This window comes from Halichoerus grypus, chromosome 13 (genome assembly GCF_964656455.1).
Source record: "Halichoerus grypus chromosome 13, mHalGry1.hap1.1, whole genome shotgun sequence".
In the NCBI taxonomy this organism is placed as follows: domain Eukaryota; kingdom Metazoa; phylum Chordata; class Mammalia; order Carnivora; family Phocidae; genus Halichoerus; species Halichoerus grypus.
The window spans coordinates 73,919,835-73,946,187 of NC_135724.1; the positions used below are offsets into that span (position 1 = coordinate 73,919,835).

The 26,353-nt window shown below is 44.5% G+C and overlaps 1 long non-coding RNA gene across 1 annotated transcript; it reads right to left on the reverse strand.

Moving 5' to 3' along the window:
* On the reverse strand, positions 1–26,350 carry LOC118555166 (uncharacterized). The gene is made up of 4 exons (XR_013443474.1): positions 24,930–26,350; positions 11,224–11,485; positions 550–660; positions 1–130 (listed from the first exon to the last, which is right to left on the reverse strand). It is a non-coding gene; the product is annotated as an uncharacterized LOC118555166 (long non-coding RNA).
* Positions 26,351–26,353: the final 3 nt, after the last annotated feature.

Genomic DNA, 26,353 nt, shown 5'->3' on the forward strand with positions numbered 1-26,353 from the left:
CCAAAGTCACCCAGACAGCAAATTCTAATCCAGGCCTGTCTGACTCAGGAAACACTGCTCAGAATCACCATTCAATGGCTGGAAACTCAGTCTTCAGATTTACAGCGAGGCAATCCTTTGAAGTCCAAGGCTGTAGGAACATTTATAAAATTAATTTCAAAAATCCCATAAAGGAGCAAGGGTTGATTCTTATGCCAAAAACTCTAGGTGTGAGTTCACCATCTTGGGGGGGGGCTATTGGCAAGACTGCCATCACTTGCATGTGCAATGTGGGCATCTTGGCCACTAGGTGGCCCTGCAGCTCTTTGCGGCGCCATTTCCACCCGCCTTAGCTGGTTTGCTCCTAGTGGCCAAACCACAAGAAAGCAGAGAAATGAGAAAAATAAGCACAATGTAGAGCATTTTTTGAAAAAAGATTAATGTACTAAATTTAAAAGGTCATTCTACATTCTGAGTGTTTCCTTCCTACTCTTTTGGGTGGTAACGGACAATTGTTCCTATCGTGGGGACCCACCCCACCCACCACCTTTAAAAAAAATCTTACTGAACTGTGAATTCTGAAAGTCTGGAATCAGTAAAGTACCAGCTTCCCATGAAAAACAGATCCAAGTCAAATATCTTGATGTGGTTGAAAGATTCCCAGCCCTCCAAGCAGCGTTTCTGGAAATAAACAAGCTAAAGTGCCTGCAAAAGTTAAATACAGTCATGCACATTGTATTTAGAAGCTCTTTTTTAAAATTGATAGTGAAATGAAAAGATGTTGATAAAAGAGTCATGAAATCGAGGAAGCTCAGAGTCAGTAGGAATTTCTCCAGGGAAATACTGACATCAATTCTTTTTTTTATTTTTTTTTAAAGATTTTATTTATTTATTTGAGAGAGAGAGAATGAGAGAGACAGCACATGAGAGGGGGGAGGGTCAGAGGGAGAAGCAGACTCCCTGCCGAGCAGGGAGCCTGATGTGGGACTCGATCCAGGGACTCCAGGATCATGACCTGAGCCGAAGGCAGTCGCTTAACCAACTGAGCCACCCAGGCGCCCCTGACATCAATTCTTAAATAGTTGGACGTCAGGAGGGTACAAACATATGGGAAGTCGGTTCTAGAGAAAGTAAAGCAAAAAGTCTTGCAGCCCATGTCAAGGCACAATTTGAAGGGTTCAGGAAAAAGCTCAGACCTGCCACAGGGGACTGGAGATGTTTTGAAATGGAAGGGAGAGCAAGGCAGAGGAGGAATCCTGGGTGAATATAGTCTTTTGTTTTGCACTTAAAGTTGGTGAGTGTCCGGAGGCGCCTGGGTGGTTCAGTCATTAAGCGTCTGCCTTCGGCTCAGGTCATGATCCTGGGGTCCTGGAATCGAGCCCCGCATCGGGCTCCCTGCTCGCTGGGAAGCCTGCTTCTCCCTCTCCCACTCCCCCTGCTTGTGTTCCCTCTCTCGCTGTCTCTCTCTCTCTGTCAAAAAAAAAAAAAAAATCTTTAAAAAAAAAAAGATGGTGAGTTTCCGTGTCCCTGGCTGTGGCCAAAAGCGTCAGGGCCCCAGGGATGGGCGTAGAAGACCATCCAGTTATAGACACAGCCCTTTTTTGTTTTGTTGTGTTTTTTTTTCCCCTTCAGAACTGTTGAAATCTAAAACCCTCTGCTTGGTTTTTGCTTCCAGAAATCTTCACTCACTCCTGCTGCCCTCACCCGTCGTCCGCTGCTGTTTCTTGGCATTGCTCAAAATTCTACCTCGGTGTTTCTTTGCCTAAGAATCTACTCAAGCCTACTCTGGGCCAGTCACGGTTCTTACTGCTAGACATCTTGAATCTTCACAATAGGAATAATTTCTCCCAAGTCACCAGTGAGGAGCCTGAGACAACAGACACATGTGGCAATTCTCTCAGCGTGACATTTCCTCTCGGTTGTGTAGGTGGATCCTGGGTTCTGCCCAGGCCAGAGCTCCAGGGGTTGGGCTGAGGGTGGGGTGGCCTGTAGCTGTGGGGGGTGGAGTGTCAGAGGAATTAGAACCTGAGCCTGGGTGAGGAAAACCAGGGAAAGTCCCAAGTGTCAAGTTCTGAAAAGTAAGTGTTGGGCAAGAATCTGATGGGAAGCCAAAGCTGGGCATCTGAGAGCAAGCAAGTTGGGCCAACAAGTTTGGGAAGCAGTGTTGTAAAGATTCCCAGAAATAGGGGCGCCTGGGTAGCTCAGTCGTTAAGCGTCTGCCTTTGGCTCAGGTCATGATCCCAGGGTCCTGGGATCGAGTCCCACATTGGGCTCCCCCCTCGGGCGGAAGCCTGCTTCTCCCTCTCCCACTCCCGCGGCTTGTGTTCCTGCTCTCGCTATCTCTGTCTCTGTCAAATGAATAAATAAAAAAATCTAAAAAAAAAAAGATTCCCAGAAATAAAGGGGTTGGAGAACAAGAGTGTTCTGGGGGTTGCCACTGGAATCCATAACCGCAGATGGTGAAGGGTGGCAAGAAAAGAGGCCCCAGGCATTAGACACAGCTGGGAAGGTAGAGGAGAATGTCCTCTGCTAGGACAACTCTCTTCCAATTCTCCCATTTGTCTCCTCCCTCTAGGTGCTCTGAGCTCTAAAATTAACCCCATGTTTCCTGAATAGCAAATGGGCATGTAAAAGAGTTCAATAGGTTCCAGGGTTCCATTTTTTAAAATACATTTAAGGGGCACCAGGCTGGCTCCCTAGAGCACACGACTCTTGATCTTGGGGTTGTGAGTTGGAGTCCCACGTTGGATGTAGAGATTAGTTCAAATATATTTAAAAACATGTGCATATAGCTTGTTTGTTTTTAGTCAAGGCAGATTTAAATGGCTTACAACAGGGGCACCTTGGTGCCTCAGTCAGTTAGGCGACCGACTCTTGATTTCAGTTCAGTTTATGATCTCAGGGTTGTGAGATTGAGCCCTGAGTTGAGCCCCACGTCAGGCACCATGCTTAGCCTGGAGTCCACTTGGGATACCCTCTCCCTCTCCTTCCGCCCCTCCTCCCGCTGACGCATGCACGCACTCTCTCTCTTTCTTAAATAAATAAATAAAATCATTAAAAGGCTTACAACAAAATCCAGGTTGCCTATCCTCTCCCTCCCCTCTCCCCAATCTTACCCCTCAGAGACAACTTCTTTGCTATTACTTCCTGTTATGTCATCTCCATTTTTCTTTTTTTTTTTTAAGATTTTATTTTTAAATAATCTCTACCCAATGTGAGGCTTGAACTCACAACCTCAAGATCAAGCATCTCATGCTTCACCACCGACTGAGCCACCCAGACGTCCCTAAAATAGAATCTTTAAAAAGAAAAACAGAAAAAAATTTATGTACAAGTTTTTGTGCAGACATGTTTTCATTTCTCTTGGGTATATACCTAGGAGTGGAACTGCTGGGTCATATAGTAACTCTATGTTTCTTGGTTTGAGAAACTGTCAGGCTGTTTTCCAAAGCAGCTGCACCATTTTAAACACTGCACCTATTAGCAGTGTTGTGAGGGTTGGTTCCAATTTCTATCCTCATCAACACTTGTGATTATGTCTTTTTTATTCTAGCCTAGTGGGTGTGAAGTGGTTTCTCATTGTGCTTTTGATTTGCATTTCCCTAATGACTAATGATGCTGAGCATCTTTTCATGTGCTTTTTGGCCACTTGTATGTCTTCTTTGGAGAAACGTTTACTCAGATCCTTTACCTATTTTTAATTGGGTTATTTGTCTTTTTATTATTGAATTGTAATCATTTAGATAGTCTAAATACAAGTCCCTTATCAGATACAGATTTGCAAATGTTTTCTCCCATTCTGTGGGTTTGCAAGATACATTTTTTGAGTCCTCGAATTGTTGAAGAAATTCTTTATTCCAGGGCGCCTGGGTGGCTCAGTCGTTAAGCGTCTGCCCTCGGCTCAGGTCATGATCCCAGGGTCCTGGGATAGAGCCCCGCATTGGGCTCCCTGCTTGGCAGGAAGCCTGCTTCTCCCTCTTCCACTCCCCCTGCTTGTGTTCCTGCTCTCACTATCTCTCTGTCCAAAAAAAATATTAATAATAATCTTAAAAAAAAAAAATTCTTTATTCCATCCTGGCACTTGATTAGTGGGTTTGGCTGGGTCTCAAAGATCTGGAGGCTGGAAAGTCCAAGATCAAGGTTCTAGCCAATTCAGTTTCTGATGAGGGCTCTCCTTCTGGTTTGCACATACCTACTTTCTCATTGTGTGTTCTTATGACCTCTTTGTGTGTGGTGTCGGGGGCACAGAGAGAACAGTGAGTACTCTCTGGTGTCTGTTCTTATGAAGACACTAATTCTATTGGATCAGGGCCTCACCCTTAGGTCTCATTTCACCTTAATTACTTCCTCCAAATACAGTCACACTGAGGGTTAGGGCTTCGACATATGAATTTGGGGGGTGCATGGGGGACAAGCATTCAATTCATAACCATCGTATACTAAAAATTATTTGTTGTTTATTTGAAATTCAAATGTAACTGGACATCCTGCATCTTACCGGGCAATCCCACTCACCCAGCCATGCTCTCTCTGCCCTTTTCTGTGCTAGGCCCCTAACATTGGCTCAGTCCGTCCTCACAACAGCACTGCTAGGGAATGTCATCCCTGCTTTTACCCCAGGAGGAAGTCATGCCTTGAGAGGTTAAGCAACTTGCCCAAAGTCACACAACTACCAAGCGGCCAAGGCAGATAGATGAGGCAAGAGTCTAACCAGGTAGGAAGCAAATCCAGAGCAGCTGACTGCCAAACCAAGGCATGACAACACATTGTCATGGCTTGAGACCAGGCTCCTTTAGCCCAAAGTACATGAAGTTATCAGAAATAAAATTATGTAAAACAAACAAACAAACAATGAAGTACCAGAAGATAGTTCTTCATAGTAATACATTTAAAAATGGGGAACGCCTGGGTGGCTTAGTAGGTTAAGCATCTGCCTTCGGCTCAGGTCATGATCCCAGGGTCCTGGGATCGAGTCCCACATTGGGCTCCTTGCTCAGTGGGGAGCCTGCTTCTCCCTCTGCCTGCTGCTCCCCCTGCTTGTGCTCTCTCTGACAAATAAATAAATAATAAAAATAATTAATTAATTAATTAAAAAATAAAATAAAAAATAAAAATGGATGAATCAGCTCCAGGGAAACTTGAATCAGATACTGCCAGATTCTTTGCCTTTTTTTTCTCCTAGGATATTCACCTTTCCTTTTCTTTTTTTTTTTTTAAAGATTTTATTTATTTATTTGAGAGAGATGGAGAGTGAGAGGGAGAAGCAGACTCCCTGTTGAGCAGACAGCCTGATGCGGGACTCGATCCCAGGACTCTGGGATCATGACCTGAGCCAAAGGCAGACGCTTAACCAACTGAGTCACCCAGGCACCCTCCTTTTCTTTTTCCACTTAAAATTTTTTTTCCATTTTTATTTTTTAAATGAGGTAAAATTAAATCAATAAAATGCACAGATCTTGGGGCACCGGGGTGGATCAGTCTGTTAAGCATCCGACTCTTGCTTTCGGCTCAGGTTATGATCTCAGAGTCATGAGATTGAGCCCAGTATCAGGCTCCGCGCTCAGTGGGGAATCTGCTTGAGATTCTCGCTCCCTCCCCCTCTGCCCCTCCCCCTGCTCTCTCACTCTCTAAATAAATAAATAAATAAAATCTTTTAAAAAATGCACAGATCTTAACTTACAATTTGACACTATGGGACAATTGTATATAGTCTGTAATCACTGCCCAAAACAAGCTGGAGAATATTCTCATCACCCCAGAAAGTTCCCTTGGGCTTCTTTCCTCCCCACCCCCATGGCAACCATTTTTCTGATTTCTATCACCACAGATTAGTTTAGCCTGTTCTTGATTTCATGTAAACAGATTCATACAGATTATACTCTTTTGTATCTGGCTCCTTTCACTTAACATAATGTTTTGTTTGTTTTTTATTTAGGTGAAATTCACATAGCCTAAAGTCTACAATTCGGTGGCATTTAGTACATTCACAATGTTGTGAAACAGCCACCTCTATCTGGTTCCAAAACATTTTCATTGCTCCCCCAAGAGAAGACCCCATCGCCTTTCAGTAGTCACTCTGGTTTTTCCCCACCCCCAGCACTTGGCAACCACTAATCGGCTTTCTGTCTAACCTTTACTATCTATGGTTCATCAGTTCTCAACCGTCTGGTAAAATCCCACAAGTAGAGAGGAATTACAAAAAAAAGGGCTCCAAAAAAAGGGAGGAAGACAAAAACAACACTAGGTAAAGTAAAATTAAGCCTGATGATTAAGCCAAGAAGGACAACATTTCTCACGCCATGAAGATGAAGCCTACTCGTCATCTTGAGCAGAAGGTCCCAGCTAAAATCAGTCTTGAAGGTTTTGGCAGCGCTATCTACGCAAGCGGTGTTTATTTTCCTATGGACAAAGCACAATTCAGTGGCAATGTTGAAAGAGAAAAGCCCCACAGCTGGCTCCTTCTGCAAATGGCATTGACATAAAGACCAAAGTAAATGTTAGCAACCTGCAAACAGCAGCAGGTGTTTTAAATACAGGAATAGCAGCCACTGGGGAGAACTGTGACCACCTGCTAAGTAGCATCTACTCAGAATTCATTTGACAGTCAATAGGGATGATTTCTGACTTATGGGTGTACTTTACTATTGGGTTTTTGTGGAGTTTTTTGGGTAGTCTTTTCTTGCATTGCAGGAGATTTTTAGATAATTTCTGATGTTTTATAACTGGGTCCTTGCTCACCACCATATCCTTAGCACCTAATACCTAGGGTTATGCTTGGCACACAGTAGGTGAACAGTAAGACATTTTGGAATCAAGGAATGGTTAAATGAGTGAATTATCTGTCCTACCGACTATAAAAGTGGAATCATAAAATGACTGCATTTTAGACTCAGAGGAGAACTAGAGAGAAGGAAAACAAATAAATGATCTCCCACAAGGGACCGTGCAAAGGGGTTTCTATACATTACCTTACTTAATCCTCAGAAATACCTTAGAAGGTATGATGCCAACTTTATAGATGACGATAACTGATGTTCACAGAAGCACCCTGCTATGTCCCAGAACAATGAGTCCAAGGTTTTCAGTTGGTCATTGAGGACACTCAGAGCCAAAGCACTCAAGGGTCTTGGTCCACGTGACAGAGCTAGCCTTGTTAAGCGGTCTGCCTAGAATGTTCCTATGTCTGTCCTTAGCTGAAGGCCCGATATAATGATCCTTGGAGCAAAATGCCCACTTGCTGTTTAAGGCACAGAAAGTTTCGAAAGGCAGAGTTTTTGCTTGTTAAAAAAAAGGGTGGGGGTGGGGGGAAGTGCAGCTTCTTGGGCAGATTTTAGGCAAATAAGCCTTTACTGGTTACACAAGGTGGATTCCTATCTCAGGAATCTCAGAGGATGGTTCTGGATGGGCAGCTGTAGGCAGGACACTGGAGAGGCCAACAGGCTTGGGGCTGGAGCACCAGGGATTTGCCAGTGGGTCCTGGCCAAGTCGCTGTTAGCCTTTCTGTGCCTCAGATAAGCAGCTGCTTAGGGAGTGCCTCCCAAGTACTCCGCCAGAAAGGGCAAATTTGATCGATAATAATTACTCAGTGTAACCAAGTGGCTCAGGGGCACAAAAGTGCATACGATCTGGTCCCTGCTTCCTTCTCTGATAGGACAATCAACCATCCTGGTTTGCTGTGACTATCAATATATCCCACTAAACGTCCTGAGTTCTGGGAAACCGCTCAGTCCTGGACACACCAGGGCAATTGGCCACCTATGAGAGGTCTTGACAGGCAGAGGAAACCACATGAACAGTTACAATGAACACCATGGGTAGCATGTGATGCCGTGTCTAATGCAGAGATGCCACGAGACACGGGCAACCGTACCGTGCCAACCACGTCAGCGCCTACAGCAAAAGGAAAAACCAACAGTAATAATCCTTCTTTATTTAAAAATACGATAGTTTGTGGGACGCTTGGCTGGCTCAGTTGGTAGAGCATGTGACTCTTAATCTCAGGGTCATGAGTTCAAGCCCCACGTTGGGCATGGAGCTTACTTTAAAAAAAAAGAAAGGGCGCCTGGGTGGCTCAGTTGGTTAAGCGACTGCCTTCGGCTCAGGTCATGATCCCGGAGTCCTGGGATCGAGTCCCACATCAGGCTCCCGGCTCAGCGGGGAGCCTGCTTCTCCCTCTGACCCTCTCCCCTCTCATGCTGTTTCTCTCTCCCTCTCTATCTCGAATAAATAAATAAATAAAATCTTTAAAAAAAATTAAAATTAAAAATTAAAAAAAGAAAAATGTGAGGGAGCCTGGGTGGCTCAGTCGGTTAAGGGTCTGCCTTTCGGCTCAGGTCATGATCCCAGGGTCCTGGGATGGAGCCCCATGTCAGGCTCCCTGCTAAGCTGGGAGTCTGCTTCTCCCTCTCCCTCTGCCGCTCCCCACTGCTCGTGCTCTCTCTCTCTCTCAAATAAATAAAATCTTTAAAAAAAGCTTTAAAAAATGTGATACTTTGTGTATCATAGATTTTTTTGCATTTTTAGATTTTTAAAAATATTGCATCAAAATATTTGTTATCTTGATTACTGACTTTTGGGACACCTCCTTAAATTTTACACCCTAGGCAAATGCCTCTCTTGCCTCACTCTATGCCAACCTGCCGGGCAGCCCTAAATGTTAGCCCCATGCCTCCAATATCGTCTTTGAGACCTGGGACAAATGGCTTGGCTTCTCCATCTGAAGATCTTCACCTACACACAGAGGAGGGTGAACTACACAGCCCCTAGGGGCCCTTCCAGCTCCAAGTTCTGTGCCTTCATGATGAGGTGCTGGGGAACTGAGAGGAGCAGGGGACATTATCTAATGCTGGGGACAGTCAAGGAAGGGAAAGAGAAGTAACATTTCTGCTTGCCTACTATCAGAGAAACAGAACCAGTAGGACATTTTTACATGTATCGTAGATATGTGATATAAGATATATATATATCATATAGCATATGTGTATATATATGACATAATCACATATCATATATACCCACTACACATATGATATATGATCTACATATATGTGATTTATCTCAGGAAATTGGCTTATATGATTGTGGGGCTGGCACGTTTGAAATTTTTGGCACAGACTGGCGGGCTGGAAACTTGGGGCAGGAGTCAACGCCACAATCCATAGGTGAAAGGTCTTCTACTTCAGAGGTACCTTAGTTTTGCTCTTAAGGCCTTCCACTGATTGGATGAGGCCCACTCAGACGATCTCCTTTCGTAGATGTTAACTGTGTCTACAAAATACCTCCATAGCAACACCTGGATTACTGTTTAATAGAATACCTGGGTATTATAGTTCAGCTAAGTTGACTCAAAATTAATCATCACAAGAGGAGGAAATCACTCAGAAAAGTGATGTCAATTGTCCAAGATCATCCAGCAGATCGGTGTCAAGGCTGGGACTGAAAATATGCTATACGTGGACCCCAAAGTCCACATTCTCCCAGGAGTCTTGCTCTGTCTGGGCCTCTGGAGAATTTCCTGAAGCATCAGAGCAGATTCCTAATCCCTGCATGACACTGGTACTTCTCTGCCATAGTCATTTTTGTGTGTCTCCTCCTGGACTGGGGGTTCTTTGGGAAAAGGTCCATGTGTAAATATCTTTTTATGATCCACAGAACAAATGAAAAGCCCCACCTCTGCCAAGCATTCAGTGAATATTTGCAGAATTAGAGAATCACTAATAATTCCCAACATGTTGTTTCCTATGCAGGAGCACGGAACTAAGCTTTAACTGTAAGATGTTAGCTATAACTTTCAAGAGTTTTTTAAAAATTTATTTGAGAGAGGGACGCCTGGGTGGTTTAGTCGGTTAAGCATCTGCCTTCGGCTCAGGTCATGATCCCAGGGTCCTGGGATCAAGTCCAGCATCCAGCTCCTTGCTCAGCGGGAGGCCTGCTTCTCCCTCTGCCTGCCGCTCCCCCTGCTCGTGTTCTCTCTCTCTCTGACAGATAAATAAAATCTTTAAAAAAATTTTTTATTTGAGAGAGAGAGAGAACATGAGCAGGGGGGAGGAGCAGAGGGAGGGGGAGAAGCAGACTCCCCACTGAGCAGGGAGCCCAACAAAGGGCTCAATTCCAGGACCCCTATATAACTATAACTTCTAACTTCTTCTTCTCCTCCTTATCCTCCCCTTCTACCTCCACCTCCTCTTCCTCCTCCTTCTTCTAATTTGTTAACTTTTGCTTTAACTGAATTTCAATTTCTCCACCAAAACAAAATCAAAAGAAAGGACCCTTGTGGCCATGACACTATATTCTAGAATTCTGCTGAGCATTCTAACTTAATGTCTTGACAACCCTATGGGGTGGGTTCTACTACGATTCTTAGATGCATGATAGGAAAACAGAGTCTCTGTAAAGTTAAGGACTTGTCTAGAGTCACAGAGTTTGTAACTGGATTCTACCCTCCCCCTGCCCAACTGCTGGGCCGCACTGCCCCGGTCAGATCCCTACAGCCAGACTGGACCTCGACCTCATCAAGCTGAGTTCTTCTACCTCAAGCGGAGGAACAGAGAAGCACATGTGTGAATAATGGCAGCACCATGGGGCGCCTGGGTGGCTCAGTCAGTTAAGCATCTGCCTTCGGCTCAGGTCATGATCCCAGGGCTCTGGGATTGAGCCCCACGTCAGGCTCCCTGCTCAGTGGGGAGTCTGCTTCTCCCTCTCCCTCTGCCTGCCACTCCCCCTGCTTGTGCTCTCTGACAAATAAATAAATAAAATCTTAAAAAAAAAAAAAAGTAATAATGGCAGCCCCAGGACCAGGGCTCTGGGCTCCCAGCTTCTGGCCCCTGGGCACATTCTCCTTGTTGTCTCTCCAAGCAAGGCCTCACCGGGGCCCTGGCATGCCCTGCCTGGGCCTCCTGGGGCTATTTACCCCGCTAGGCGTGGGCTCTGCCTGGCTTCCAGGCTATTGTTTGCACAGTAAATGTTAACCTTGGCCCCACCAGTCTACTCCCCAACCAAGGAATGGCAACTGAGACAGAAAGGAACGTTCTTTTGCTGGTTTCAGACACCTTGACTTCAGTTTTCAGTTTCTATCTAATAAAATGCACATCACCGAAAGTGGGGGTCACCTCGGAAGCCTCACGGCCTCCAAGCAGTGAGCCAGGCCTGTGCAACCTCCAGGAATCGGGCAGTATCTGAAGTCACGGGGATCTTGGTTCAAATCCCAGTTCTCCCACCGACGAATGGCGTGACCTTGGGCCTCACCTCTCACCCTTCCTCCTCTGAGAAACGGAGCCAGTTCCTGCCCCGCAGGAATGAAAGGCAGAAGGGATGCCAGTGCTGGCACGGAATCCCATGCTCATCAGCCGTCGGTCCTACTGTCGGCTTATTCCGCACGTCCTCGAGCTTGTTTCCTTGACAATAAAAGGAGCTTTCGCGTAAGGAGGACACAAACAAGGCTTGATGTCCGTAGCGACTCTGGTTTCCTATCACCTGGCTTCTACCTGGAAAAAGGTTCTAAGAACTTCTAGAAGTAGAAAGTGAACAAACAAGGGAGATTTTAATCAGTAAAAACAGGTTCTTTCTCAGGGAGGCAGCTACCTACAGCTCCAAGCAAATCCACTCAATCAGTAACATTACCTCCCCCGATCGATTTCCAACAAGAGGTTCCTGTTCTGGAACCCGGATACGCAAACAAGGGCACTTTCGGGAAGGGAGGGAGAAGGCGGGGGGAAGGGTGTCCTCCAGATTGCGGATTTCATCAGCTGCCCACTCTCCCAGGAGAGCCCGCGGGACCTGTCCAGCCAGTGGCCGAAGCCAGAAGGCAAGCTGAATGTTTCAAAGTCCTCGGGGCCTCGCTCTCTTGATCTTTTCATTTAAGCGGGCCACATTTAAGAAATGCCAAGGAGGAAACAGTGGTGATTTATGGTTGCCAAGCCAAGTGGGGCACAGAGAAAAAAGCGGGATGAAATAGAAAAGGTCAGCTACCTTGCTGTGCAAAGCCAGGAGGCAGGCTAGAGTCTCAGGAGACCTGAGCTCCCATGCCAACTCCTGACCCCAAGAGTTAGCCTCTCTCTAGGACTCAAAGGGAGAGTGATGAAAGTCACCCCCAAGTCCCTTCTGGCTGCTTTAGAGGAAGAGGCAGAGCAGGGACCAGGAGAGGGAGTGACTATAGAATTTAAAGCCCAACAAGGGTAGGATGGGGATGGGGTGGCGAGAAACGCTCCCCCACGTTCTCTCTCTCATATTCCTGCCTCCAGTTTTTTGGAGTTTTTTGTTTTGTTTTTAGGTTTTCAAATATACATATTTTAACACCCTGGGGGTAGGATGTCATTCACACCCACTGCAGAAGTAGAATCAGAAATTCAGGGAAGGGAAAAAAAGAAAGAAAGAAAGAAATCATGTATAAAGTATTTCCTTCCAATAAAGATGGCCCTCAATCAAAAAAAGAAAAAAAAAAAAAGAAAGACATTCAGGGAAGGAGAGGAAATTCTGACTAGCAGTTTCCTTTTTTTTTAATTAATTAATTTTTTTTTAAAGATTTTTTTTTTTTTAATTTATTTATTCATAAGAGACAGAGAGAGAGAGAGAGGCAGAGGGAGAAGCAGGCTCCCCGCTGAGCAGGGAGCCTGATGTGGGACTTGATCCCAGGATCCTGGGATCATGACCTGAGCCAAAGGCAGACGCTTAACCATCTGAGCCACCCAGCAGTTTCCTTTTTGATCCTTTTGGCAAGGGTCATAGCTGAAGTCAGAGCTCAGAGACCTGGAATTGTGGACCACGAGGGAGAGCTAGCTGGGAGGCTGGAACGTTACTATGACCCTATGACCTGCCTCCAGTTTGAAAGAAGAGTTGTTGGTTAAATGAGAAATATTAAGGACATCTTCAAGAGTGCTGAGGATAAGGGGAGGGGAGAAGCAAGGGATGTCCCGGGAGAGTTAAAATAAGTACATGGAAATTCAGAAGGATCTTCTCATACACTTAGTTTTGAGCATATTAGCAGATGTTAAAGGTTGACTATCTATTTTGTGTTAGTTTCAGATCTTTTTTAGCACCAGATGAACTACTACTGCTTTTCTCTCTCAGGGGTCAGGTGGCATCTAGCTTCTCTAGCAGGTAGAAGGGCCCAGGGTAAAAAAAAAAAAAAGCTAAATCTTGGGCAAACTCCTACTCATCCTTCAAAGTCCATGGAAACATCTCCTTTACGAAGCTCTTCCTTATGGCCCTTGCTCCTCAGTCCCACTACAGGGCTGATTGCAGTTATACTGCATTGGAATTACCTACTTACGTCTTTGCTCTCCCAGGTTCTGCTCCCTTGAGAGCAAGGTAAAGGTAACCCAGAGTCCCCAGGTTTCCAGGCAGTGGATCTGATCATGATGTTGCAAATAACAGTTTATTGTGTGTGGACACCCAGCTCCCAGAAACCAAGTAAAAATCATTGAATGCAAATGTTTGAACACAGGTATAGGGTGGAGATTTTCAGGAGAACCCCAAGTTGTTACAAAGGCAAATTGTTCTCTTCTTGCTGGAAACTGGGAGGAGGGGGAATACTTGGTTGATCAAGATGAGGGAGTCCCGTTAGAAAACTCTGTTGTCAATTTTTTCCCCCAAAATTTCAAGTAAAACTTAGAATCAGACAATCCACTTCCTGCAAGCCCGAGCAATCCTGATTTTTCAAGACTGTGATGAAACACTTCAGTTGAGAAATCCAGAGCTGTACCCAGGACAGCTATCTTCTTTACTCCTTTATCTGTTCCAGAAGGTAAGAAAAAGTCAGACTCACAGACCCTTTGAGCTGTAAAGTCATCTGGTCCCCTGGAAGGTGAATCTAAAAGACCCCCTCGGGGCGCCTGGGTGGCTCAGTCAGTTGGGCATCTGCCTTCCGCTCGCTCAGGTCGTGGTCTCGGGGTCCTGGGGTTGAGCCCTACCTTGGGCTCCCTGCTTGGCGGTGAGCCTTCTTCTCCCTCTCCCTCTGCCATTCCCCGGCTTGTGCTCTCTCGCTCTCTCTTTCAAATAAATAAAATCTTAAAATAATAATAATAATAATAATAAATAAAAGACCCCCTACCCCCTAGTATATACCTGTGGGGATCGGAGTTCATTCCTTCAGCCGCTGCACCTGTCTCAGTACAGAGCTGCCCCCTGGGTGGGCTCAGAGACTGAATCAGTGTGTGCTCTGGTCACCTCCACAGCCTTCCCCGTGTGCCAAGGAGGGAGAGCTCACGAACAGGGGTTTGTTCCGGTTGCTACCACCTTCCTTTAGATATCAAGGCAGAGCTTCCTCAAGTGAAGTCAGAGGAGCTCGGTTCGGGTGGGCTGCATTTGCTAAATGAAACAAGCTCCTTCCGGTGTTCTAGGCACTCCACTAGGTTCCTTTCATGCCCGTTCCTGCCTCTTCTAGTAAAAACAAACAACAACAACAAAAGGAAGCTTTTGAAGAGCTTCCTGGCTTATTCCGCGTCATGCAGCAGAGCCAAGCGCTAACCGCCAGCGTATCCAGTTGTCTGGTGCAGTGCTGGGTCCCCCACCACTCAGCTCCCCAAGAGGCTGCAGATTGCCACAGGTATAGACAATAAGAAGTATTTTTGGAAAAACATTGTAGGTCTTAAGGACTATAATAAACTCTATAATTCTGGAACTGTATGCTGGAAAATACGAGTCATTTGCAAACAGAAAATGTGTCTTGTACAAAACAATGGGGTCCCATTTTAACTAATGATTGTGTTTTGTACAAAACAATGGGGTCCCAGTTTAAACTTCCTCTTCGGGGCACCTGGGTGGCTCAGTCGGTTAAGCTTTGGCTCAGGTCATGATCTCTGGGTCCTAGGATCGAGCCCCCTGTCGGGCTCCTTGCTCAGTGGGGAGTCTGCTTCTCCCTCTCCCCTGCTCCTCCCCATGCTCTCTCTCTCAAAAAAATGAAAAAAAATTTTTTAAAGATTTGTTTATTTAACAGACAGTGAGAACAAGCAGGGGGAGCAGCAGGCTGAGGGAGAGGGAGAAGCAGGGCTCAATCCCAGGACCCTGGGATTATGACCCGATCCAAAGGCCCATGCTCAACCGACTGAGCCACTCAGGCACCCCAATAAAAATCTTAAAAAACAAAAAACCTTCCTCTTCCCCAGACCACACAGCCTCGCCCCCCTGTTCTGTGCAGAACAGCCCCTACAGCCACCAACCCCCAGTTATGGCGTAAGCCAAACTCAACCCCAACCTCACCATGGGTCACGGGTCTGTGTGCTCAGCAAATGTTTGCAGCCCTCTGCTGGGAATGTTATCCCAGGTCACACTAACAGAGCAGATCATTGGCAGCCTGTCCTGGTCTGGCCCACCCAGGGGTCAAGTGGGCATTTTGTTCTCAGGGTGGGGGAGGGAGTAACTGGGGAAAACTCACCTGGTGTTCCTTGCTGGGATGTTTTTTCTGCTTTGTGGACTCTGTCCCTGCTTATGACCAGTGACCAAATTTTATACTTCAACATATATTTTAAAGACTTGGACTCTCATTTGTTCTGCTTAGCCTTCTGGGACCTGTCAAATTTCTTGGCTACCAAATGCCAAAAGATGGAAGGAAGGATGAGATTAATAGTAGACTAGAGGGAATATGGGAATGCCAGGTGGGATTGGGGTGGATGGCCCTTGGTAACCATAACACTTCACACACATATTACATGCTTTCTCTGTGTCATGCACTGTGCTCAATACATTGTCTTTTTCAATACTTGATTCTCGTTTTACTGACAAGGAAACTGAGGCCCAGAGGGGTTAAGTAACTTGTCCAAGGTTATCTAATGAGTATGTGTTAGAGCTGAAAACATACCCTATGTCCATCCATTTCATATGCCAAGGTCCCCATTCCCCCCTCCGTCCCCCAGGCTGTAATGACCATTCTTACAGGGTCTAGAAATGGAAGATGGATGGCCTCTGTCCCGATGTTCTCTGAAGCAAACACAATTCTATGTCTTCTTCCTCTCTTAAAGCTTTTCTCTTCTCATATCCCCTTTATTCACCAAACCAAAGTTTCATCTATATTTTACCCAACTGGCTCCTGGAACCACATAAATCTTGCCTGTTTTCATGAAAAAAAAAAAAAAAAGTTTATAAGAGAACAGAAATGGTATAGTTTGCTGTCTCTTCCCACATGAATATTAAATATATAAAGTCAGCTATAAATAAAAAAGAGGAATTGAAGGCTGAATCCAAAGACAACTTAAAGAACCTAAGGTTTGAAATAAAGTACTTAAAGATCCTGGGGGTGGGGGGGAAGAGGGGCTTGAACTCACGACCCTGAGATCAAGACCTGAGCTGAGACCAAGTGTCAGACACTTAACCAACTGAGCCACCCAGGCAGGTACCCCTTTTTTCTTTTCTTTTCTTTCTTTCTTTTTTTTTTTAAAAAGGTTAAGAACCCCTAGGGCATTCTAAGGAAATCCAGTCTCCTATGAGCCAGGTCATGCAAAAGCTCACAGCATTACCTAACAGACACCAAAGGGAGAGGGATTCCGTCGCTATTACTTTGGAGTCAAAGCCTCAGGATAAGTATGTGTATGGAAAGGTTGAACTTGAGTCAATTCAGTTCCTCAGATAAATGTCATTTGCTGAAATTAGTCATGAAACATTTTGCAAAAATAGATTTACCACACAGAAGCTAAGGAATAAAAAACAAGGCAGGATCCTGAAACAAGAAATGGACATTAAGGGAAAAACCGTTGAAATCCAAATAAAGTCTAGAGTTTAGTTAATGGCAAGGTGTCAGTGTTGGTTTCTTAGCTTTGAGAAATGTGCTATTGGTAACGGAAGCTGAAAACGTTAGGGGAACTGGCACCTGGGGGTGTATGGCAATTCTCTATACTGGCTTTGCATCTTTCCTATAAATTTAAAATTATGCCAAAACAAAAAGTTGATTTAAAAAAAAAAGATTTTTATTTATTTATTTGAGAGAGAGCACGAGGGGTATGGGGAAGGGGGGCAGAAGGAGAGGGAGAAGCAGGCTGATGTGGGGCTTGATCTCAGGACCCTGGGATCGTGACCTGAGCCGAAGGCAGATGCTTAACCCACTGAGCCACCCAGGCGCCCCCAAAAAGTTTATTTAAATTTTTTTTTGAAACTAATGAATTGATATTTATTCTCCTAGTACTAATGAAGGGGGCCTGCAGCACTTAAACTCCTTTCAAGTCAGATAAAATTTGCTTCTCTTGCCGCCTTTGAACCTTGGTGTCAATAAAGGTACCAACAATGACAACGGAGCGTTTGGGCTTTCTTTAAAGAGACAAAACCAAATGCAGAGCCATTTACTGCTCTGGGTCAATGCCAAGTGAAAAAAAGAGGCATGTGATATCTTTGCACTTTTCAAATGAATCTTTTCCTTTTGTTGTCGTGTCCTTTAGCCCCTATTGAATTTACTGGGCAAATGAACTGTAGTGTTTTGCAGAAGCCAAAGGAGTATTGAATTTCTTAGAACCTTAATACACACAAACGAAAGTCAGGAAGTGTTGCAGCTCTTCTCCAGAAAGGGGTGGGCAGCCACAGGATTGAAGGAAACATTCGTCAGCATGACCAGGAGGATTTCCTGTCCACATGCTCGGTGTCTCAACATTACTTAAACGGTTCGTAAATGTCCTGCTTTAAAAACATATTCATAGGGGCGCCTGGGTAGCTCAGATGGTTAAGCATCTGCCTTCAGCTCAGGTCATGATCCCAGGGTCCTGGGATTGAGCCCCACACCAGGTTCCTGGCTTAGCGGGGAGCCTGCTTCTCCCTCTCCATCTCCTTCTCTGTCTGCCTCTCCCCCTGCTCATGCTCTCTCTTTCTGTCTGTATCTCTGTGTCTCAAATGAATAAATAAAATCTTTAAAAAAAAAAATTCATAAAATTAAAAGCGCTAGGATCACCAGTCCTGGCAAACCAAAGGGCTTCATTTCTAGAGGGTAGGGAAGCCAGCCCTGTGTGTCCAGGATTGGTTTCTTAGTTGTAACAGATGCACCTTGATCGTGTAAAATGACAACGGGAGAGGAAACTGGAATTGGGGGAGGGGTGTACATAGCTCTCTCTGCAAGACTGAGATACAACTTTGATTTCATTAGGGAAACAAAAATATTATATAGAATTTTGCTCTTCACTCTTTCCCATATCATTAAGAGTCTTTTTTTTTCCTTGTGAGAATAAAAAAAGTTGTCTTAGAACATTTGCTTTCCTTTCCCACTGTAGCTGGTGTTAGAACAAGAGTAATTAGTACTTTTCTGCTAGAATCTGCTTCTTGACTACAGCGTGGGAGTCTATAAAATATGATGCCAAGCAAAGCAAGGGGACACATGAGTCTTTAACAATGAGCATCAAAATCATGGCATCAGAAAGCCAGATTTCCTGAATTCTATTCTAATTCTTCTCCTGAACCATTTTAAATCCATTTAGTCAATAAACAGGGGATTATAAAGATTAGCCAGATGCAATCCTTGCCTTCAAGGAGCTTATGGTCTAACATGGAGATCCAGGCAGGTAAATTTCAACTGCCAAGTGTCACAAGTGTTTTGCTGGGAGGACTGCCCGCATGGGAACAAAGCAGGTGCAGAGTGGGGCTGTTTGGCACGAGTTTAGAGCAGTGGTGCTCAATGGGTGGGGAATAGATCCTGGCTCTTGGCAGGCATTGGTAATATCTGGAGACAATTTCAGTTGTCCTAACTGGGTGTGGCGGGGTGGGGGGGTTTGCTGCTGGCATCTAGTGGGTAGAAGCCTGAGATGCTGCTAAAATCCTACAATGCACAAGACAGCTCCCCACAGCAAAAAACCTGTTCGGCCCCAAATGTCAATAATGCCAAGGTTGAGAAACTATGGATTAAACAAAGAGAGAAACATGCATTTCATTAGCACACTCGGGGAAAGCACATTCCAGGAAAAATTGTAGGCCTGGAGTGTGGGACGGACAGATAAATTGGGAAAGTAATCTACAGCCTTAAGCTGATTATTTTGTCCTTTAGGACCTCAAATTTCCTGGCCACAAAATAGTGATGCTATAATGGTAAATGACTTATCTCCTTTCATGGTATCAGAAGAAAGTGCCACTGATAAAAATTATGTCCCTGGGACCCACCTACATCCAGCTGCCCTGCTCAAGCATACTTATTCCTCAGCTGGGCTAGTAACACATTCACAAGAAAAACAAGGACAGGGAGCCTGGGTGGCTCAGTCGGTTAAGCATCTGCCTCTGGCTCAGGTCATGATCCCTGGGATCGAGTTCGGCATCGGGCTCCCTGTTCAGTGGGGAGTCTGCTTCTCCCTCTACCCTTTCCCCCCCTGTTCTTGATCTCTCTCTCTCTCTCACTCTCTTTCTCAAATAAATAAATAAAATCTTAAAAAGAAAGAAAGAGAAACAAGGACAGTGTTTGGGAAATGTCACTTAGGGCAATATGGTGGGTAAAGTACCTGGATTGTGTTGTGTGGTGTGTAACAAGAACCTAGCCACCATGGTATTTCTATTTCTCACATAACTTGGGATTGGGAAGTGGGTAATCTAGAGCTAGGTTGGGGCTTAAGGGCCACTCCATGATGCCATCAGGAACCCAGACTCCTTCTGTCTTTCCTCTGATATCCTTAGCATGTGGCTTCCTTCCTCATGTTGCAAAATGATTGCTGCCTTCTCCGTCTTTTGCCCTTTTATCAGCATTCTGGGCAAGAGGAAAGGGTTAGGAGGAAAAGGGCAACACTCAAAATGCAGAAGGCATCCCAGTTGAGTCTCCCATTTAAAAAATTTGCCTGGAGTCTTCTCTGCCTAGAACTGCCACTTATCCATTAGCCAGAATTGCATTACGTGGCTATCCATAGCTTCAAGGGAACTTGGAAGCTGAGTGTTTTCAGCCGGGCACCTTGAACACATCTTTTTTTTTTTTTTAAAGATTTTATTTATTCATTTGACAGAGAGAGAGAGAGAGCGCAAGCAGAAGGAGCGGCAGGGGCAGAGGGAGAGGGAGAAGCAGGCTCCCCGCTGAGCAGGGAGCCTGACCCAGGGCTAAATCCCCTCACCCCAAGGTCATGACCTGAGCCTAAGGCAGACACTTAACCGACTGAGCCACCCAGGCACCCCACATTTTTTTTTCTTAATAAGGAAGATTAAGTAGAATAGATGCTGTGTAGGTAACTAGAAGTATTGCCTTAGTGTCTTAAAATGAGCACATTCCAGGCTTTTGTAATGAGTCCAATATAGACCAACCTTATGTTGAATTCTGCTTTAAAAAAAATGGTATTATGGGGGCGCCTGGATGGCTCAGTCGGTTAAGCGTCTGCCTTCAACTCAGGTCATGATCTTGGGGTCCTGGGATCGAGCCCTGAGTCGGGCTCCATCTCCCTCTGCCCACCCCTCCCACTCATGCTCTCTCTCTATCTCTCAAATAAATAAATAAAATCTTTAAAAAAAATAAAGCATATTGCAGACAACCTAACAGTTGAATAATCATTCAAAAAATATTTATTGAATGCTAGTACGTGCTCAGGACTATATTAAACACAGACAACCAAAGGAGATTAACATATGGCTTCTGCTTCCAATGAGCATGTTGAAATCCAGTTGGAAAAAACATACAACATAAACAAATGAAAAGTTGGGTAACAATAAAGAGTTAAATAACTATCTGAAATAGCAACATAAGAAAAACAGTAATTGGTAATGCGGATGTAAAATGGTAAAACCAGTGTGGAAAACTGGCAGTCTCTCAAAAAGTTAAACATACACCTCCCACATGATCTCACAATTTTACTCCTAGGTATTTAGCCAAGAGAACTGAAAATACAAAGATTGCTTTCACACAAAGATCTGTGCACAAATGTTCACAGCAGCTTTATTCACAAAAGTCAAAACTTGGAAACAATTCCATTTCTAAACTTGTAACACAAGGAGTAAAATGGGATCAGTCATGGGGATGAAAGGTACAGCCTAGGGAATTGTAATAGTGCTGTATGGTGACAGGTGGGAGCTACACTTATGGGGAGCACAGCAGAACGTAGAGAATTGTCAATCACTATGTTGTACACCTAAAACTAATATAACATCGGGTGTCAACTGCACTTTAATTAAAAAAAAAAAAGTAAAATGGGATCAAAATCTAAAACATGTTCTTAGGGCACCTGGGTGGCTCAGTTGGTTAAGGGTCTGCCTTCGGCTCAGGTCATGATCCCAGGGTCCTGGGATCGAGCCCCGCATCAGGCTCCCTGCTCCGCGGGAAGCCTACTTCTCCCTCTCCCACTCCCCCTGCTTGCGTTCCCTCTCTCACTGTCTCTCTCTGTCAGATAAATAAAATCTTTAAAAATAAATAAATAAATAAAATCTTTAAAAATAAATAAATAAATAAATAAAATCTTTAAAAAGGGGGTGGCTTTCATTGGCCAAGTCTGAGACAGTCTGAGAATCAAAATAAAAAATGTAGTAATAGATTTTTTTTAAATTTTTTTTTTTTTTTAAGATTTTATTTATTTGCGAGAGAGAGAATGAGAGACAGAGAGCGTGAGAGGGAGGAGGGTCAGAGGGAGAAGCAGACTCCCTGCTGAGCAGGGAGCCCGATGTGGGACTCGATCCCGGGACTCCAGGATCATGACCTGAGCCAAAGGCAGTCGCTTAACCAACTGAGCCACCCAGGCGCCCCAGTAATAGATTTTTTTAACTTTTAATGATTTTTAAAGTAAAACAGGACTTTATGAGTTGATAATTACATGAATAAATAAATAGAAGGGAAAATTCCACTTCACAGTAGAATTCCAAGTAATAAATGCAAAAGTAATGATGGAATTAGGAAATCACTATTTGCTAATCATTATAGTAACAATTAATTTAGGCAAGAATCACCAATGGATCCTAAAACTGGTAGGTGAAAGTCTAATGAGAAACAGGATAGGGAGATATTTTAAAATATCTTTTTACAAAACACTTATTATTAATAAGTATAATACTTAACTTCATAGTGGAAAAACTTAGCAGACACCATTTAAACCAATTGATAAAAGCTAATTATCACTAGTTACGGGACAAACTGACATCATGTGCTTCCTGATAGGATGTGCTAAGAAGAACATAGCAACGTACCGTGGTATTGCGGCCCCAAATGCATAAATCATGAGGTAACATCAGACAAACCCAAACTGAGGGACCTTCTACAACTGTGATTGAGGGCGCCTGGGTGGCTCAGTTGGTTAAGCGACTGCCTTCGGCTCAGGTCATGATCCTGGAGTCCCGGGATCAAGTCCCACATCGGGCTCCCTGCTCAGCAGGGAGTCTGCTTCTCCCTCTGACCCTCCCCCCTCTCATGCTCTATCTCATTCTCTCTCTCAAATAAATAAATAAAATCTTTAAAAAAAAAAAAAATACAACTGTGATTGACTTGTTTATTTTAAAAATGTCAAGGTCAAAAAAGGCAAGAAAAGACCAAGAAACTGTTCCCAATGAAAGGAGCTCTCATAACAATTAAAATTAGTACAAATTTTATAAGATTTTTCAAAACAATATACATTCCAAGTTTTGGTATATAATTGTTAAACAGAGAGAGTAAAGTGATATTGGAACTATATCTTTGGAATCATGTATCAGTGGATTAATAGTACTTACTGCGAGAATGGGACAGGTTTTGGCATTAATTTTATTCCTTTTTTAATTTTTTCATTTCTCAAAAAGATGTCAGTGCCCCAAGACAATGTTCATTTAACTAAGCGTATGGGGAAGGAAAGCATTTTGTTATAACAATGTCCTTCAATTGTTTGTACATCTTTCAAGTTAGAAGCCAAGTCACATAATGATCTAATATCAAAAATTATTCTATTGAACTCTCAGCTGATAATTCAATTTTGTCTTCCATCAATTTTATTGAAAACAAAGAATTAGAATCAATGCAGTTGGAAAGGGATTTGATATTCACTGATGAGGGTCACTTCCTTTCTCAATACCATCACTAATAGCTAAACTGGCCTATTTGTTTGCTTACCCGGAGATTTTTCTTTTCTTTTTTTTTAAATCGATCCCAGGACCCTGGGATCATGACCTGAGCCGAAGGCAGATGCTTAATGACTGAGCCACCCAGGTGCCCCGATTTTTCTTTTCCTCTACTTATTTATTTATTTTTAAAAGATTTTATTTATTTATTTGACAGAGGGAGAGACAGGGAGAGAGGGAACATGAGCAGGGGGAGTGGGAAAGGGAGAGGGGAGTGGGAAAGGGAGAAACAGGCTTCCCACTGAGCAGGGGGCCCAACGCAGGGCTCGAATCCAGGACCCTGGGATCATGACCTGAGGCGAAGGCAGACACTTAACAACTGAGCCACCCAGGCGCCCCTCCTCTACTTTTTTAAAAAAGATTTTATTTTTAAGTAATCTCTACATCCAACGTGGGGCTCAAACTCACAAGCCTGAGATCAAGAGTCACATGCTCTTCCAACTGAGCCAGCCAGGTGCCCCCCATAGCACACTTTTATTCCCTTCCTTCTCTTTACCTGTGCCATCTCCCATATTGATATCACATAGACCAGTGTTGTCCAACAGAAACAGAATGCAAGCCACTTGTATAATTTAAAATGTTCTAGTAGCCAATGAAAAAAACACAAAACCAATTTCTAAAAAGCTTAGGTGTGCCTGGGTGGCTCAGTTGGTTAAGCATCTAACTCTTGATCTCAGCTCAGGTCTTGATCTCAGGGTCAGAGTTGAAGCCCCATGTTGCGCTCCATGCTGGGTATGGAGCCTACTTAAAAATAAAATTAAAAAAAAATTTTTTTTTAAAGATTTTATTTATTTATTTGACAGAGAGAGAGAGAACGAGAGCAGGAACACAAGCAGGGGGAATGGGAGAGGCAGAAGCAGGCATCTTGCCGAGCAAGGAGCCCGATGTGGGACTGGGATCATGACCTGAGCCGAAGGCAGACGTTTAACGACTGAACCACCCAGGCGTCCCAAAAATAAAATAAAAATTAAAAAAAAAGTTTAACTCAAAATATCAAACATACTTATCACTTCAACATATAATCAATATAAAAAATGATCAACAAGATATTTTACATTCTCTTGTTTTCATACTAAGTCTTCAGATAGAGTGTGTATTTCACGTTTGCAGCACATTTTAATTCAGATTAGCCACATTTCAGGTGCTCGATAGCCGCATGTGGTTAGCGGCTCCCACATTAGAGCAGTTTTTGAGTTTTAGTTTCAGATTATAACTGGGTTTTGTTTTGTTTTACATTGACATTTATTTTGACTTAATGCCTACAGCTTCTCATCACTGTTTCTTGCATTTCACAGTCTAAGAACTTTGTGTTTTATGGATCTCTTATCACAAGTCCCTAGTAAATGTTATGAAATATTAATGGCACCTGATGCAAGAATTATCAGATTACTCTTACAAAGAGGATATGAAACTGTTCAAAGGTTTGGAGTTGAGTGTTTGAGACTTCATGGATAGTAATCTGCATTGGGTCAAATCACTGTTTTTGAGGATGATTTTTTTTTTTTTTAAGATTTTATCTATTTGACAGGGAGAGAGACAGCGAGAGCAGGAACACAAGCAGGGGGAGTGGTAGAGAGAGAAGCAGGCTTTCCGCTGAGCCGGGAGCCCGATGTGGGGCTCGATCCCAGGACCCTGGGATCATGACCCGAGCCGAAGGCAGACACGAAACGACTGAGCCACCCAGGCACCCCTTTGAGGATGATTTTAAATGTTTACCGACAATAAAAACCTTGAAAACAAAGCTGGTGGTGTCAATTTCAACATTCCATTTCTACCTCATTAACCAACACCAAAATGCAATCCATCCACCTTTCTCCTCTGCCCCAGCATCTTGTACCTTCTCCACATGGTTACTCATGTAACACCCTGCTGGACTAACGGGGGCCTCATGGCATTTTCTTTTTATGCCTACATGATTTAAATTTTAGCTTCACTGGGACTTCTTACAAAGCGCCAGACATTCTCTTGGTGTTTACAAATGGTAACTTAATAAAAGGTTGCATGACAGTTACCTGGCTTTTCTCAGAACCTCTTATAGCTTTCTATAGAGGTGTAGGTCTCAACCACAAGGCACTCCAAAGACCTCTCCCAAAGGTCTCAGAGACCAGGAGTGAGTCTCCCATCGGGGGAGGCACATTAGGACCCGGATAGCTCCAGGATGATGAAACTTAGAAAGGAAGCTGGCTTCATTGTCCGGTGGAGTCTCTGATCACCCCACCTGTTTTCCAGCCCGCTGAAGCAGCGTGCGCTCAGGACGCCCTCAGTTTTCAATAGTCACTGATTTAGCTCTGCCAACTCGGGAGGAGGAAAGTACGTGTGGGAGACTCATGGCCCACTCCTGGAAATAAGAGAAATTGTGCCCCTTCAAAGGGCCTGTGTATCGAGAGACGGAATTGATTTAGTTCCCTCTTCCCATCCTGTTTCCTCCCCACCAAAATATAATTGAAGAGCTAATCTGACTTAATGACATTGAAAAATTACCTAGAACCATTCTGTCTTTTCACTTTTTGCCCATTTCCAACCACCAGATAGTTTTCCTAATCTTTGCGTCCCTGGAACCTAAGCACAGAGGAAGCAGTAACTACTTGTTAAAGAAAGTATCACTTTGTGATTCTAGGGAATTCCACATTTTGTAATTGGCTTCAAAAAAGGTGAACAGGCGGGGGGGGGGGGGGCTCATGGGATTGCTCCATTCTAACATCCGTGTGCCTAAATTGCTCCCTAGCTGCCAGGGCAGGAGCCTCGAAGTGCCCCGCGTGCCAGGGGGCTGAGGGTAGACCCCGGGACCCTCGTTTACAATTTAGAAATGCAAATTAAAATTACATGTATTCCTACCACTAGGAGATCACAACGCCTCGGTTTATGAAACCCTCACTAAGAGCCAAGGCTAGTTTTAAAACGCGCGATTTCACTTCCTAAAAGCTCTTATTTCGCGGAATTTCTTTGCAGGCTTTTTTGTCATCCAAGGCCCGACTGGCTTGCTCGCTCTCGCGCACGCGCGCTCTCTCTCTCTCTCGACTTTCCGCTCCGCTCGGGGCCGATGTGGCGCACGAGAGAAAATGTGGTCGGGCAGAGGTGACAACCATCTGTCAGTCTCGGTAAAAAGTCATCAGTCTGGAAATCTCTTCGTTTGGGATTAGACTCAGTCGTTCCGGGTGGAGATGCGTCAGCCTAGGGAATAAAATCCGTCCGAGGAGGAAACTCCGCCGGGTTCCGGACCCTTCCTGAGGAGCCGAGTTGTGCCCAGGCGCTCCAGGGCCCCCAGCCCCGGATCCCGCCGGTCTCCCCCTACCACGGCCCCTCCTGCCCCGGACGGCGGCCGCCACGCTGGACGCCCCGGCCCCACCCCCTCCGGGCTCGCCGGACCAATGGGCGCCGAGAGCGGCCACGCGTCACGCGGCGCTGGCCAATCACGGAAGGCCACGACCGTAGAAAG